The sequence below is a fragment of the Oncorhynchus tshawytscha genome, linkage group LG29 (assembly GCF_018296145.1).
Source record: "Oncorhynchus tshawytscha isolate Ot180627B linkage group LG29, Otsh_v2.0, whole genome shotgun sequence".
Classification (NCBI taxonomy): Eukaryota; Metazoa; Chordata; class Actinopteri; order Salmoniformes; family Salmonidae; genus Oncorhynchus; species Oncorhynchus tshawytscha.
In genome coordinates, this window is record NC_056457.1 from 2877803 (window position 1) to 2895129 (window position 17327).

General features: G+C 42.7%; 1 protein-coding gene across 4 annotated transcripts in view; it reads left to right on the forward strand.

Annotated features, from left to right (window-relative positions):
- The first annotated feature begins 252 nt into the window (after window positions 1-252).
- Window positions 253-17327, forward strand: part of LOC112228036 (zinc finger protein 438) — a 100007-nt gene continuing 82932 nt past the window's right edge. For 3 of the 4 annotated variants that reach the window (XM_024393161.2, XM_024393163.2, XM_024393159.2), the window contains exon 1: window positions 253-369. The gene's annotated coding sequence lies outside the window, so the exon portion shown is untranslated. Of the gene's footprint in view, window positions 370-4111; window positions 4195-17327 lie in introns of all 4 variants that reach the window. The other variant, XM_024393162.2, reaches the window with a different exon arrangement.

Here is a 17327-nt window from a genome sequence, read left to right on the forward strand (position 1 = left end):
TTGGAGGTTTACATTTCAACGCCGCTCATTGGCTACATTCTACGAGCCATACCATTCCACTCGAAAAGAGGGTTTCGGGAAACTATGCGACTGCGATACATTCCATTCTTTACAAAATGCATGAAAAATATCGTAATCAAAGCATACTATATTTACAGTTTCGCATTTTCTCACTATTAAAAACAGACATTTGACTACAATTTGGATTGAAACACGGTCTACATACTACTCTCTCACCTGCCGTACCCTGGAGGTACTGCTCAAAATGTCTGTCGAGAAACAGTTTGGAAGATCGGCCGTTCTGCAAGAATTGAATATGTCGCAATTTACAAATTAACGAAGAAGCCTCCAAAACAACTGGGGATACAGGTGAGATGTCTTAAAATACCTCGACAATTTCGTCAAAGCGTAACCCAATGGGCTTGCTGTATTGTATTGCGGAGGTAATGTCAGCCAATAGGAATGTAACGATAGAGAGCGATAGCAGGCTTAGGCCTTTCCATAACATTGTATATCAGGAAATCATAAATAACAGTGTACTATCCGTTTATTTAGGTGTGCGAAATATCTGCTTTCATCTCCTTTGCAAACACGACAGCAGTGTATTTACAGTCATATCAGCACACGTCATATAGGTCAGTCGTCCATGGCACTTTCAGGATCAGACAAGATAAGAAAACAGATTAGCTTTATGCCATTCGTAGTTGCATTTAGAAAATCTATATGATACCAATAATGTAACTGGGTAGTTTTATGCACTGTATACTGATACTACATTTACCTGTGCAGGTGCCATAAGCCCTATAAATGACACCGCGCTTCATTTATAGGGCTACAGGTGCCATAAATATCAAATTGTATTGGTCACATACATATGGTTAGCAGATGTTATTACGAGTGTCGCGAAATGCTTGTTTGCACTGATGGTTGCCTGGCCTATATAGACAAATCCCCCGTGCAATAGTTTAATAGGTACGATTGAATTATTTATAGTAAAAGAAAACACAGTAGAAAAGTTCACTAAGTTGTTTTGTAATTGAGAATTGGAGGCCCACCTGTAGCAAGGCTTTTCTCACGGGATGATTTCACTTCCACGCATGTGCAATTAGCTTGGGGAAGAGGTTACTTCTCTGAAGTACTCTGAAGGTACTGCCATTTGTTATAGCGCAATGTTAATTTATTATGATACATGTTATTGTTAAACATGCCCCCCTTAAAATATTGCATGTCCTATTTCATGATGACAGAGGAAAAGAACAACATGCAGTCAGATGAATGGCAGTAGGCCTAAATGTCTGGAGCAACACTGAATATGCACTGTCAGTGTTTCTGAGGACACACCAAGGGAGGGCTATGGTGTGATTCACTGAGGTGGCTTTATGATGGCAGGGGAGAACTTTCCACTAATGGGAAAGACATCTCAAATCTTAGCCCTGGACAGAGTGATGCCAATGTCTCCTTACATGTTTGTGTTGTGTTCCAGGGTGACTTCCTTACAAATCTATGGCGTTTGTTTTGCTTTCCCTCAAGCAGCATGTGGACAAATATACCTACTTCTACCTCTCAAATGGACCACAGTCCTACTAATAGCTTGCCTGACAACTCAAACTGATTTATTCTGCTGCTCTATCATTCACTAGCTAGCATACTTCCGTGTGAGACTGCTATAATTGAAGTCGTTTGTGGCGACATCAAAATGAGGAGTGTTGTACAGAACAAAGAGATTGGATAATCTCTAACCTATCAGAATATCAAAGCCAATGACACATTTTTAAACGCCTCTTTACCCACACGTGCTCTGGCCCAACCCATCGGTTTCTGCGACTAATCAGACAGTCTACAATGGGATGTCGTCGGGCTTGTAATCAGATCCAGACTCCTTACGGAGAAGAAACTGGGTGTGGCATAGCGTTTGGGTAGCCAGGCAAACAAATGGCATGCAATGCTAATTGCTAATGATAAAGTATTTGTAATTATGCCTAATGCATTTCTTTCCCGTAACACTGAAAATAAATTCCCTAGTAAGAAGGTCATACAGTACAGTGTTATCCAGTGGAAATGTTTTACTCTGATCTAGTGTAAACACACTGTTTGAAAGATGTGGGTCATTTACTTTGGCATGTTAGGCGCTACAGTGTGGTTTCACATGAGGGGAGAGAGAGTTAAGAAGGAATGGCTGTTTATATAACATTTCCGGTCAATCATAACCAAGTCAATATCGCTTGCATGATGTAGGAGAGAAATTGCTTTACTGAAATTGAACGAGTGCTCAACTCTACTGTTTGACTCTCAACTATATCACAACCCAAATCTCAAAAAAGAAAGGAGAGGTGTATTCATTCCACCGATTCTGTTGCAAAATGTTTCTTAAACGGAACAAAACCAGGAAGGACCTCCCTGGATTTGTCCAATATAAACCCTAATTTTAGTTACAAAGCATTAAGTGTTTGGACTAATTAGTACAACCCTGAACTAGAGATCAACTCTACTCATCTTAAATGCAGTCAGTACATTTTAAATGAAAGAACAAGAAAGTATGTTAGACGCGTGCCAAATCTGGAGAATAGTTAGTTCTGGAGAATAGTTAGATTGTACAGGAAGAGTATCATTTCATGGTATGAACTGAGAGCTGCTATGCAAGGTGAGACTACATGCAAAAATATACACATACACAGTACATTCTGTATTTTGTGTGTAATGCATTCTCAATGATATGGTCATTGATGGTGTAATCTTGCTGTCAAAATGGTTATGCCCCAGTATGATTCTTAGCTAAATTTACACAATGAAAAATTCAGTATTTCCATTTTGCTAAATGAGCCTATGTAATGAATCACTAGGTGTGGCTGGTTGGATGACAATGATGAGGAACAATGAGAGAATCAATACACAGAGGCATGTCTTAAACCAGGCAAGGCTGGCATATTTATTCAAATAAAATGGTTCACAAAAGGGTGATCAAAACACAGAGGATGCATTTAAATTAGTCTGGAACTTAATTTAGAAGATGGAAGGTAATTGCGCCGGAGGGGATGGCTGCCGTTTTACGGGCTCCGAGTCAACTGTGCTATTTTGTTTGTTTTTTCGCATTGTTTGTAACTCAATTTTGTACATAATATTGCTGCTACTGTCTCTTATGACCGAAAATAGCTTCTGGACATCAGAACAACTCAAACTGGACAAAGATTGTTTCTTTAATGAGTCCGACGTGAAGGATATACTGCTTTGTCGAGACAAGGCCCAAATCCACGTGAAGAAAATAAAATGTGGGAGGAGGGCAGGATGCCTTGTAAGATTTTGCCGACGACTAGGTAAACCACCGCTACCATCCGTATTATTGGCCAATGTGTAATCATTGGAAAACAAACTGGACGATCTAAGATTAAGACTATCCTACCAACAGGACATTAAAAAACGGTAATATCTTATCTTTCACTGAGACATCGCTGAATGACTATAGGGATAATATAGAGCTGGTTGGCTTCTCTGTGCATCGGCAGGACATAGCAGTTACGTCTGGTAAGACGAGGGGCAGGGGTGTCTATTTGTCAATAACTGCTGGTGCGCAATGTCTGATATTAAAGAAGTCTCAAGGTATTGCTCGCCTGAGGTAGAATACCTCATGATAAGCTGTAGACCACACTATCTACCAAGAGAGTTCTCTTCTATATTATTAGTAGCCATCTATTTACCACCACAAACCGATGCTGGCACTAAGACCGCACTCAAAGAGCTGTATAAGGCCATAAGCAAACAAGAATCATCCAGAAGCGGCGCTCCTAGTGACTGGGGTCTTTAATGCAGGAAAACTTAAATCCGTTTAACCTAATTTCTACCAGCATGTCACATATGCAAACAGAGGAAAAAAAAACTCTAGACCACCTTTACTCCACACACAGAGACGCATACAAAGCTCTCCCTCGCCCTCCATTTGGCAAATCTGACCATTTTTATCCTCCTGATTCCTGCCTTCGTTGGCAACTGAGTTTTGGCAGACATGTTTTGCTTTCTGAAACCGTCTTTCTCCACAGTTTGAGTTGGTTCCATGTCTTTCGCTATGTGATATGTAATTGCACTCGTTATCTCATTCCACTTGCTCTTCTTGTCATAGGGAGTACCACTAACGAATGATACCTTGAGTGATAGCTGAGTGCGGATCTGGCTTGAAGATGTCTTCAGCTCTGCTGCTCTGGGGTTTGTTGCACGCATTCTGGTAGATTCTTCATATTCGCACACATGCATTGTTTTCAGGTGGTGTTTCCACCTTGGGCTAGCACAATGCTTGACAACTTACACAGTACTGTTTGTTGGTCGAGGTCAGATATCTTAAAGCCAAACCAGTTCCAAACAACAGAGGAGACTCCCTTTTTTCGAACCAATTCTTCGTTATCCTCCAAATCAACCTCAATAGCATTACTTTCCTTGTCCTCAGTGATCCTTAATACTTGCTTACACTTTCTTGCACTTGATTTTCAGATACTTTTGCTAACAACAGGAGTTCACGTCACCAAATGTTCGCTTACTCTGCAGTTGCGAATGCTTGTGTGTTGACTTTGATTGGCAGGCAGATTGCCTGTAACATCCATGCTCCTAGTTTTTTTTTTCTAAGCTAAAAAAGGCTGTTTTTAGTAAAAGATAAACGACTTGAACTAACCCACTTAGGCTGTATCACTCGACTGAAATTTTGAACAAAACAAAAACGCCTTATTTTAGTGTTGCACCTGTATGACATTTTTGGCCGATACCGATATCCCATATTTTCCTTGCCCCAAAAAAACAATACAGATATTTACAGTTTGAGGCCTTTTAAGCATTCTAGTACAGTTAAATAGTTAACACACACATGGAACGCAACGATCTAAGGCACTGCATCTCAGTGCAAGAGGTGTCACTACAGTCCCTGGTTCAAATCCATTCTGTATCACATCCGTCCGTGATTGGGAGTGCCATAGGGTGGTTCACAATTGGCCCGGCATCGTCCGGGTTTGGCCGGGGTAGGCCGTCATTGTAAGTAAGAATTTGTTCTTAACTGACTTGTCTAGGTAAATAAAGGTTACACACATACCACACTGACCAAAACGTTATTTTGTTGGCATTTATGTATGTCCCCATTACCAGTAAAACATAATCAAAACCTATTTCTTTAACTTACTTGCTGTGCTGTTTCGTTGTCCAGTCGTTTCATTCTCAACCAGGACTTCATCATACATGTTAAGCAGTGAAGTTTCAGCTCTGTCTGTCCGTGGCCTCTCTTCCTCAGTGCTCATTTTACTGTGTCTGTTTCCATCTTGTTCAGTTGTGTATGTAACATTTCACGTAAACCCTGTTTCTTGTCTGCATCAAAGTAGCGGTCCTTGTACATAGCGTCGAGCATGGTGAAGACACAGTAAAGAGTGCCACCAACTCGCTTGTTCACAGCCTGTGTCGGCAGTTTTGTTGAGCAGGCGTTTCAATACCATGACAGAGGGTATCACTTCTGCTGCAGGCACAGTTGATGAGCTTATTTCTTGAATCCGTTGTTTCGAATGGAGCTAGCTAGTGTGTTCATGTTCTCAAATGCCATGGCGGTTTGACAACAAGCATATTCATGAGCATGCAATACAACTTTCCTCAGTACGAAATCCTCGATGACCCACTGTACTGTCAGACTGCATGCTCACGGGGCTGATATCGCTGGTGCAGTCGTGAAACTAGTAGCAGTGACGCTATTACTATGTAACTCCAGTAGGGCAACATCTGAAAAATGGAGCACATGGTAGTGTGTACCGGTGAACGACCAGTCTGCGAAAGTCAACATCACCCACGACAGAGAACGGTTGATTGTCAAGGGCAATGAATTCCATTATCTTGGCCTTTTAATGGATTTCGCCTTTGAATTGTCTTACTGAATTGTTCTTACTCTTTCAAATGACTGCTTGACTTGTTGACTGCTCGAGCCACACAGCAGACATTGTGGGCTAGGTTTGGAATGCTGTGTTGCACGTGTAGTGCAAAATTTTACTTGGCGTCATTGTCATGTACCTACGTTATATAGGTATGCACATCCAGCTTTGACCTCGATTTTGCACATATGTGTTAAACTAGACATCGGGCCGATGTCTGTTGGCATTTCAAGAGTGCGACTGTCAGTGTTTGTTATTTTGCCCGGCTTAATCTTTTCTTTTTATTGGCCAGTCTGGGAGAGAACTCTGCCAAGAAGGCCAGCATCCCGGAGTCGCCTCGTCACTGTTGACGTTGAGACTGGTGTTTTGCGGGTACTATTTAATGAAGCTGCCAGTTGAGGACTTGTGAAGCGTCTGTTTCTCAAACTAGACACTAATGTACTTGTCCTCTTGCTCAGTTGTGCACTGGGGCCTCCCACTCTTGTCTATTCTGGTTAGACCCAGTTTGCGCTATTCTGTGAAGGGAATAGTGCACAGCGTTCTCACATGGAGTAGCCTTTATTTCTTAGAACGAGAATAGGCCATTTTGAGCCTGTAATCGAACCCACAAATGTTGACACTCCAGATACTCAACTGGTCTGAAGTTTTTAAGTAAGCATTTCACAGTAAGGTCTACAGCTGTTTTATTCTGCGCATGTGACAAATAAAATTTGATTTAAATAGCTGAGTTGCTATCCAGTTTACCAGCCGATTGTCCTTTCCTGCTGGCTCGCTCACTGCAGCCTAATCTGCTGGTTATAATTTTTCTGCACAATGAGTTATTGAATGTTAAAGCTTTTTCTCTCCCTTTTTATCAGCTTGAATGGTGAAAACATCTGTAAAAGAAGTTGACCAACCTGACCTCAATTTAGCCTATAGATTATCCTGAAAGGTATTTCATGAAAAATCAAGCGATTCTACCTTACACAGAACCCAAACCGGCTGCGTGCGTGCACCATCGTGCATACATTTATTTTGTCCCCCCACACCAAACGCGATCACTACACGCAGGTTAAAATATCACGACAAACTCTGAACCCATTACATTTATTTGGGGACAGGTCGAAAAGCATTAACCTCTCTAGGGTATGTGGGAAGCTAGCGTCCCATCTGGCCAACATCCAGTGAGATTGCAGAGCGCCAAATTCAAATATGTAATGCTCATTATAAAAATTCAGAAAACAAAACATATTTTACATAGGTTTAAAGATTAACTTCTTGTTAATCCAACCACTGTGTCAGATTTATAAAAGGCTTTTCGGCGAAAGCATACCTAGCCCAGAACATACCTAGCCCAGAACATAGCCCAGTTGACAAATTATTACAAACAGTAACCAGCCAAGCAGAAGCGTTACAAAATTCAGAAATAGAGATAAAAGTAATCCCTTACCTTTTGATGATCTTCATATGGTGTCACTCAGAAGACATTAATTTACTCAATAAATGTTCCTTTTGTTCGATAGTCTCTTTATATCCAAAAACCTCCCGTTTTTGTTCGTTTCCTTCAGTAATCCACAGGCTCAAACGCAGTCAAAACAGGCAGACAAAAAAATCCAAATTGTATCTGTAAAATTCATAGAAACATGTCAAACGATGTTTATATTCAATCCTCAGGTTGTTTTTAGCCTAAATGATCTATAATATTTCAACCGGACAATAACAACGAGAAATATAAAAGGTAAACAAGAAATGCACTCTCTCAGGATTGCGCATGAAAAAGCTCTGTGACACGTCAGCGTCCACTCATTGACTGGTCTTTACTCCCTCATTTATAAGAATACAAGCCTGAAACAATTTCTAAAGACTGTTGACATCTAGTGGAAGTCATAGGAACTGCAAATTGAGTCCAAAGTCAATGGATACTGTCATGGTATTGAATAGAAAACTACAAAACTATTTCCTGAATGGATTTTTCTCAGGTTTTCACCTGCCAAATCAGTTCTGTTATACACAGACACTATTTTAAGTTTTGGGAAATTTAGAGTGTTTTCTATCCAAATCTACCAGTTATATGCATATCATATCTTCTGGGCCCGAGTAGCAGGCGGTTTAATTTGAGCATGCTTTTCATCCAAAATTCCCGAATGCTGCCCCCTACCCTAGAGAGGTTAAACATGTAACAGGCTTGCACTTTCTAGCTAATTTGTCCTATTTAGCTAGCTTGTTGTTGCTAGCTAATTTGTCCTGGGATATACACATTGAGTTGTTATTTTACCTGAAATTTTTATTTTTTTATTTCACCTTTATTTAACCAGGTAGGCTAGTTCAGAACAAGTTCTCATTTGCAACTGCGACCTGGCCAAGATAAAGCATAGCAGTGTGAACAGACAACACAGAGTTACACATGGAGTAAACAATTAACAAGTCAATAACACAGTAGAAAAAAAAGAGTCTATATACATTGTGTGCAAAAGGCATGAGGAGGTAGGCGAATGATTACAATTTTGCAGATTGACCATGGAGTGATAAATTATCAGATGGTCATGTACAGGTAGAGATATTGGTGTGCAAAAGAGCAGAAAAGTAAATAAATAAAAACAGTATGGGGATGAGGTAGGTAAAAATGGGTGGGCTATTTACCGATAGACTATGTACAGCTGCAGCGATCGGTTAGCTGCGCAGATAGCAGATGTTTGAAGTTGGTGAGGGAGATAAAAGTCTCCAGCTTCAGCGATTTTTTTTTTTCGTTCCAGTCACAGGCAGCAGAGAACTGGAACGAAAGGCGGCCAAATGAGGTGTTGGCTTTAGGGATGATCAGTGAGATTCACCTGCTGGAGCGCGTGCTACGGATGGGTGTTGCCATCGTGACCAGTGAACTGAGATAAGGCGGAGCTTTACCTAGCATGGACTTGTAGATGACCTGGAGCCAGTGGGTCTGGCGACGACATGTAGCGAGGGCCAGCCGACTAGAGCATACAAGTCGCAGTGGTGGGTGGTATAAGGTGCTTTAGTGACAAAACGGATGGCACTGTGATAAACTGCATCCAGTTTGCTGAGTAGAGTGTTGGAAGCAATTTTGTAGATGACATCGCTGAAGTCGAGGATCGGTAGGATAGTCAGTTTTACGAGGGTAAGTTTGGCGGCGTGAGTGAAGGAGGCTTTGTTGCGGAATAGAAAGCCGACTCTTGATTTGATTTTCGATTGGAGATGTTTGATATGAGTCTGGAAGGAGAGTTTACAGTCTAGCCAGACACCTAGGTACTTATAGATGTCCACATATTCAAGGTCAGAACCATCCAGGGTGGTGATACTGGTCAGGCGTGCGGGGGTGCAGGCAGCGAACGGTTGAAAAGCATGCATTTGGTTTTACTAGCGTTTAAGAGCAGTTGGAGGCCATGGAAGGAGTGTTGAATGGCATTGAAGCTCGTTTGGAGGTTAGATAGCACAGTGTCCAAGGACGGGCCGGAAGTATATAGAATGGTGTCGTCTGCGTAGAGGTGGATCAGGCAATCGCCCGCAGCAAGAGCAACATCATTGATATATACAGAGAAAAGAGTCGGCCTGAGAATTGAACCCTGTGGCACCCCCATAGAGACTGCCAGAGGACCGGACAGCATGCCCTCCGATTTGACACACTGAACTCTGTCTGCAAAGTAGTTGGTGAACCAGGCAAGGCAGTCATCCGAAAAACCGAGGCTACTGAGTCTGCCGATAAGAATATGGTGATTGACAGAGTCGAAAGCCTTGGCAAGGTCGATGAAGACGGCTGCACAGTACTGTCTTTTATCGATGGCGGTTATGATATCGTTTAGTACCTTGAGTGTGCCTGAGGTGCACCCGTGACCGGCTCGGAAACCAGATTGCACAGTGGAGAAGGTACGGTGGGATTCGAGATGGTCAGTGACCTGTTTGTTGACTTGGCTTTCGAAGACCTTAGATAGGTCTGTAACAGTTTGGGTCCAGGGTGTCTCCCCCTTTGAAGAGGGGGATGACTGCGGCAGCTTTCCAATCCTTGGGGATCTCAGACGATATGAAAGAGGTTGAACAGGCTGGTAATAGGGGTTGCGACAATGGCGGCGGATAGTTCCAGAAATAGAGGGTCCAGATTGTCAAGCCCAGCTGATTTGTACGGGTCCAGGTTTTGCAGCTCTTTCAGAACATCTGCTATCTGGATTTGGGTAAAGGAGAACCTGGACAGGCTTGGGCGAGTAGCTGCGGGGGGGGCGGAGCTGTTGGCCGAGGTTGGAGTAGCCAGGCGGAAGGCATGGCCAGCTGTTGAGAAATGCTTGTTGAAGTTTTCGATAATCATGGATTTATCGGTGGTGACCGTGTTACCTAGCCTCAGTGCAGTGGGCAGCTGGGAGGAGGTGCTCTTGTTCTCCATGGACTTCAGTGTCCCAGAACTTTTTGGAGTTGGAGCTACAGGATGCAAACTTCTGCCTGAAGAAGCTGGCCTTAGCTTTCCTGACTGACTGCGTGTATTGGTTCCTGACTTCCCTGAACAGTTGCATATCGCGGGGATTATTCGATGCTATTGCAGTCCGCCACAGGATATTTTTGTGCTGGTCGAGGGCAGTCAGGTCTGGAGTGAACCAAGGGCTATATCTGTTTTTAGTTCTGCATTTTTTGAACGGAGCATGCTTATCTAAAATGGTGAGGAAGTTACTTTTAAAGAATGACCAGGCATCCTCAACTGACAGGATGAGGTCAATGTCCTTCCAGGATACCCGGGCCAGGTCGATTAGAAAGGCCTGCTCACAGAAGTGTTTTAGGGAGCGTTTGACAGTGATGAGGGGTGGTCGTTTGACTGCGGCTCCGTAGCGGATACAGGCAATGAGGCAGTGATCGCTGAGATCCTGGTTGAAGACAGCAGAGGTGTTAAACTGGGATATGCTTAACACTTAAGTCACCTAACAGAACAAACTCTGAAGCTAGATGGGGGGCGATCAATTCACAAATGGTGTCCAGGGCACAGCTGGGAGCTGAAGGGGGTCGGTAGCAGGCGGCAACAGTGTGAGACTTATTTCTGGAGAGAGTAATTTTCAAAATTAGTAGTTCGAACTGTTTGGGTATGGACCTGGAAAGTATGACATTACTTTGCAGGCTATCTCTGCAGTAAACTGCAACTCCTCCCCCTTTGGCAGTTCTATCTTGACGGAAAATGTTATAGTTTGGTATGGAAATCTCAGAATTTTTGGTGGCCTTCCTGAGCCAGGATTCAGACACGGCAAGGACATCAGGGTTAGCAGAGTGTGCTAAAGCAGTGAGTAAAACAAACTTAGGGAGGAGGCTTCGGATGTTGACATGCATGAAACCAAGGCTTTTTCGATCACAGAAGTCAACAAATGAGGGTGCCTGGGGACATGCAGGGCCTGGGTTTACCTCCACATCACCTGCGGAACAGAGGAGGAGTAGAATGAGGGTGTGGCTAAAGGCTGTCAAAACTGGTCGCCTAGACCTTTGGGGACAGAGAATAAAAGGAGCAGATTTCTGGGCATGGTAGAATATATTCAGGGCATAATGCGCAGACAGGGGTATGGTGGGGTGCGAGTGCAGTGGAGGTAAGCCCAGGCACTGGGTGATGATGAGAGGTTGTATCTCTGGACATGCTGGTTGTAATGGGTGAGGTCACCGCATGTGTGGGAGGTGGGACAAAGGAGGTATCAGGGGTATGAAGAGTGGAACTAGGGGCTCCATTGTAAACTAAAACAATTATAACTAACCTGAACAACAGTATACAAGGCATATTGACATTTGAGAGAGACATACAGCGAGGCATACAGTAATCACAGGTGTTGAATTGGGAGAGCTAGCTAAAACAGTAGGTGAGACGACAACAGCTAATCAGCTAGCACAACAACAGCAGGTAAAATGGCGTTGACTAGGCAGGGAGGGTCGGATTAACTACACACAGAGCCTGAGTGTGGCTGGGGCCGACAGATAAAACATAAACAAGCAGAATGGAGTACCGTGATTAATGGACAGTCCAGCATGCATCAGCTATGTAGCCAAGTGATCAGTGTCCAGGGGGCAGCGGTGGATGGGGCAGGGAAGCTGGACTGGCGAGTACAATGACTAAATAGCTTGTAGCTAGTTAGCTGGTTAGCTTCTGGAGGTTCTTGAGTGTGTTCTAAAAATAAAAAATAATAGCGATTCCGTATCACATTGGGTGAGGCAGGTTACCGGAAGGTATAAACAAATAAAAAATTGAAAAGAGATTGAAAGTAAATATGGGTCCAGTGAGTGTTTGGGACGTGGCGATTCAGACGGTTAGCAGGCCCGTGCTAACAAGCTAACAGTTAGTAGGCCGGGGCTAAACAAGCTAGCAGTTAGCGGATCGGGGCTAAACAAGCTAGCAGTTAGCGGACCGGGGCTAAACAAGCTAGCGGTTAGCAGGCCGAATTAGCAAGCAAGGAGATAGCAAGGGCTAGAAAGTTAGCCTTTGGGGGGGGCGTCGCGATGGGGTGAGTCTGTTTATGCCTCTTCATGCGGTGACATCGATAGACTGGTTGTGGGTCCGGATATTGTAGCCCAGGAGTATGCTTCGGTGGTAGCACAGGAGCTCTGGCCGGGCTAGCTTCAAGCTAAGTGGGTGGAAACGCTAGCCAGGAGTAATCATCCGGGGTTGCGGTTAGCTAGTTAGCTAGTTGTGAAGATCCAGTTGAAAATGTTCCGTTTGCGGTGGGAATCCGGGGATAAAAAATAATAATAGGTCCGTTATGCTCTGGATAGAGTCGCGTTGTTCGAACTGGCGAGAGCTTTCCGAGCTAAAGGTTAGCTGATGACCGGTTAGCTGAAGACCGCTAGCAATGGTTTGCTGACTGATAGCTGGTAGTTAGCTGGCTAGCTTCAGTTGAGGGGATCCGGATCCGAAGTAAATATAAATACTTCAGAAAAAATAGCAACATTGGGTGAGGCGGGTTGCATGAGAGTATTTGGAAGTTGAGGTTTAGCAAAATGTTTTAAAAGATATGCGAAGAAAAATATGTAAAAAAAAAACAAACAATATATACGATATATACAAGGGACACGACAAAACGTCTGACTGCTACGCCATCTTGGAGATGATTAATCCACACATAAAACGGTCAACGAATCGTTTCTTGTCATCTCTCTTCCTTCCAGGCCCTTTCTTCTTTGAACTTATATGGTGATTGGCATCTAAACTTTCATCGTATTACCACGACAACACAATTCGTCTTTCAATCACCCACGTGGGTATAACCAATGAGATTGCACGAGGGTATCTGCTTCTATAAACCAATGAGGAGATGGGAGTGGTAGGACTTGCAGCGTGATATGCGTCACAAATAGAACTGACTTCTATTTTAGCCCTTGGTAACGCAGATGCGAGAGGTGTAGTCAGGGTGTTAGAGGGCCTTTACTATCTATTCAGGCCTGCAGAAGAACACCTTGTAAGTGGAACAGTGCAGACCTGCTACAAGGAAAGTGCATTTAAATCTGAATAATGAATAAGGTCCATATTGTGGATGTGGTACAGGTACTGTAATAGACTATTGAATGCTTCATTCACTGGTTAGGCCTAAATTGTGCTTAGAAGGTGTTTGAAGTGGATGTGGTTTCACTTTGTGACAAGATTAGCATTTTTTTTTTTATAGAGTAGGCTAGGGAGGGGATTATGCTTAGTAAGCCATTCATTTATTCAATGTTATTTCAGTTCATTGTTTAGTAATAATAATAAAAATATAAACGCAACATGTAAAGTGTTTTCATGATGCTGAAATAAAATATCCCAGTAATGTTCTATACACAATAGAGGTCGACCGATTATGATTTTTCAACGCCGATACCGATTTTTGGAGGGGGAAAAAGCTGATACCGATTAATCAGACTTTTTAAAAACATTTTATTTGTAATAATGACAATTACAACAATACTGAATGAACACTTATTTTAACTGAATATAATACATCAATAAAATCAATTTAGCCTTAAGTGAATAATGAAACATGTTCAATTTGGTTTAAATAATGCAAAAACAAAGTGTTGGAGAAGAAAGTAAAAGTGCAATATGTTCCATGTAAGAAAGCTAACGTTTCAGTTTCTTGCTCAGAACATGAGAACATATGAAAGCTGGTGGTTCCTTTTAACATGAGTCTTCAATATTCCCAGGTAAGAAGTTTTTAGGTTGTAGTTATTATAGGACTATTTCACTCTATACCATTTGTATTTCATTAACCTTTGACTATTGGATGTTCTTATAGGCACTTTGTAACAGTATAGCTTCCGTCCCTCTCCTCGCTCCTCCCTGGGCTCGAAACAGCAACACAACGACAATTAGCGCGCGCTAACTAGCTAGCCATTTCACTTCGGTTACACAAGCCTTATCTCGGGAGTTGATAGGCTTGAAGTCATAAACAGCGCAATGCTTGACGCACAACGAAGAGCTGCTGGCAAAACGCACAAAAGTGCTGTTTGAATTAATGTTTATGCGCCTGCTTCTGCCTACCACCGCTCAGTCAGATACTTGTATGCTCAGTCAGATTATATTCAACGCAGGACACGCTAGATAATATCTAGTAATATCATCAACCATGTGTAGTTAACTCGTGAATATGATTGATTGATTGTTTAATGCTAGCTAGCAACTTACCTTGGCTTACTGCATTCGCATAACAGGCAGCCTCCTTGTGGAGTGCAACGAGAAAGAGGCAGGTCGTTATTGCGTTGGACTAGTTAAGGTTGCAAGATTGGATCCCCTGAGCTGACAAGGTGAAAATCTGTCATTCTGCCCCTGAACAAGGCAGTTAACCCACTGTTCCTAGGCCGTCATTGAAAATAAAATGTGTTCTTAACTGACTTGCCTAGTTAAATAAAGATTATTTACTGACTCCAACAGAGTACCCCGAGAGAGCCATGTTGCCGATAAACAGAGTATGATACAATCCCTGATGTCTCTCTGGAAAGAAATCCTCACCCTGAGCTCATCAACTATATTGTCCAGAGACTGAACATTAGCGAGTAATATACTCAAAAGCAGTGAGTGGTGTGCGCGCCTCCTAAGTCGGACTAGAAGACCACTCCGAGTACCTCTCCTTCGCCGACGGTGTTTTGGGTCAGCCTCTGGAATCCGTTTAATTGCCCTGAGGGGGGGTGCGAACAAAAGATCAGATTCGGGAAAGTCATATTCCTGGTTGTAGTGCTGGTGAGTTACCGCCGATCTGATATCCAATAGTTCTTCCCGGCTGTATGTAATAACACATTTCCTAGGCTAATAATGGAAGAAATAATACATTAAAAAAAGGAAATACTGCAAAGTATTAACTGTTGTAACGCACTGTAGTGAATCTACTTAATACCAAGTGATGACATTATGAACTGCGTTGTTTGATCTTGTGAAAAGTGCATTTTCAGATTTACTTGAGGCTAAATGTAATACTTTCTTGTTTATGAGTGTGCTTGTGGCTCACAAACACTTCTGCATTCTTATCCACTGCCATAGTAGACACATTTTTATGTTGTATCTAAGAAGGTAAACTGAAGTGTTTTTTAAAATGTACTTTTGTATTTATAGAGGATATAGTTGCTTTTTGGTGGTTATCATGTAAAGCTGATTAAATCCCATATCGGTCAGGCTCTAGTCTAGATTTAAGGTGACATTACTCCATATAGGCTAGTAGAGAGAGACTCATTACTAGCCTACACGTGCTGGGCTTTTCCCCTCTAAATCCCCTAAGTTGTATTTATTCATATTTTTCAAATCTATGCCTGTTAAGTCACTCAATTGCACAAGCATTGGAGAAAATGTAGGTCTAGCTCGTTTCATGTGGGCTTTTTGCATTGAAATATGTCTGTGCCATGGCATGTGGTGAGGTTGAAATCCAAGCCCACTCCCTGTCATCTTTCTGAGTAACTCCCCAGCCGTGCAGTGGGTGTGGCATGTGTGTGTGCTAAGAGGCGGAGGGGGAAGTTTAGTTTACTTTTATCCTCTTGTCTCGAGGCCTCCTCCCAAACCTCTCTCGGTCTCTTCCTCTCTCTCCCTCCATCTTCCTGCTATGATTTAGGCACCAGCATGGCTCACTCTCTCCCTACCTTCCTCCCTCCGGCTGGATCAGGTTACCCTGCCATTACTCAGACGTTCCCCAGCGCGGGTGCTCTGTGTCAGGGGCGGGCAGCCTACCCTGCCGCAGTGCCTCACCGGCACAGTCCCAGACCAGGCCAACTGCCTGGCGCTCAGAGCAGACCACAGACGCCCCTGGTCAGTGGATCTGCTCCAGCTATGGCACTGGCTCAGAGGAAAATGACACAATTGGGTGAATGGCAGCTCAGCTGGCTCTCTTTAAACCCTACAGCAGCATTTCATGCTCTATTACAGAATGGGATGTGGACCTAGGAGCTAGCTAGGCTATTATTTTAAATATACTTTTTGTGCTTGAATAGAATTTTAGGTATTTTGTTAACTCTTAAAAATGTATTTTCTTGTTTTGCAAGATGTTTTGCTGCTCAAGTAGGCAAGGCAACCCAAAATCTTTGCTCCGCTATTCTATTTGAAGGCAATGCTGTACATTGAGGACCGCTCAATGAGCCCTGCTTGCAATGAATCACCAGTCAGACAGATTTGTGGGCCTCATGGTATTATGGTTGTATAATGTCGTGTCCCTTGATGAGTATAATGTCTTGTTAAAACCTACACCACCTTACTTCCATAAAAGTGAGTGATGTAGGCCATAGATATGGGCCTTCTTGCCACTCTGTTAAGGATGGCCCTGCTGTAGTGCTGCTTCTAAGGGGATGTGGGATGGGATGTGAGTGGTCAGTCAGTCCGGAAAGAGGCTACTTGGTCAAAGCATGACGCTGCAGTATTTTCACTGTCTGATCTTTATCGACTGATAAAAAGAAGCTGAGTGAAACTCTAAATCTCAGAGGAGCTGGTTGTGAGATACTGTGTGTGTGTGAGATCTCTGCTGTGTGTTAGGCTTAGGCTGTATACTGGGATATTTTGAAATACCCACAGTATGATTTTCGAGCAAAATATCTTAACTTAACTGGTAAACTTAGTTAACTATATCTAAACTGAGCAGAAATATAAACGCAACATCCAACAATTTCAAAGATTTTACTGAGTTACAGTTCATAAAAGGAAATCAGTCATTTGAAATAAATAAATACATTTAGCTCTAATCCAGGGTTCTTCAACTGGTGGTGACTTTATTTGCCCCCCCCAAGATTTCTTATATCTATTTTTATTGTTGGACATAATACTGTAAAAACACCGGCAAATCAGCTCCAATTTAAGAAATCTGTTCCCAACTATTCCCACGCCTGACATGATACATGAGACATGATCATATTCAAATGTAAGAAAGCTTTGAAATGATTGTTTTTGTCAAAACTTCTTGTGGTAAATTTGCAGTCTACAAATTTATTTGTGATTATGTTCCGACCATAAGCTCAACCAAAAATTGTCCGGCTGCTAAATCTATTTGGTGATCCCTGCCTAGTCTA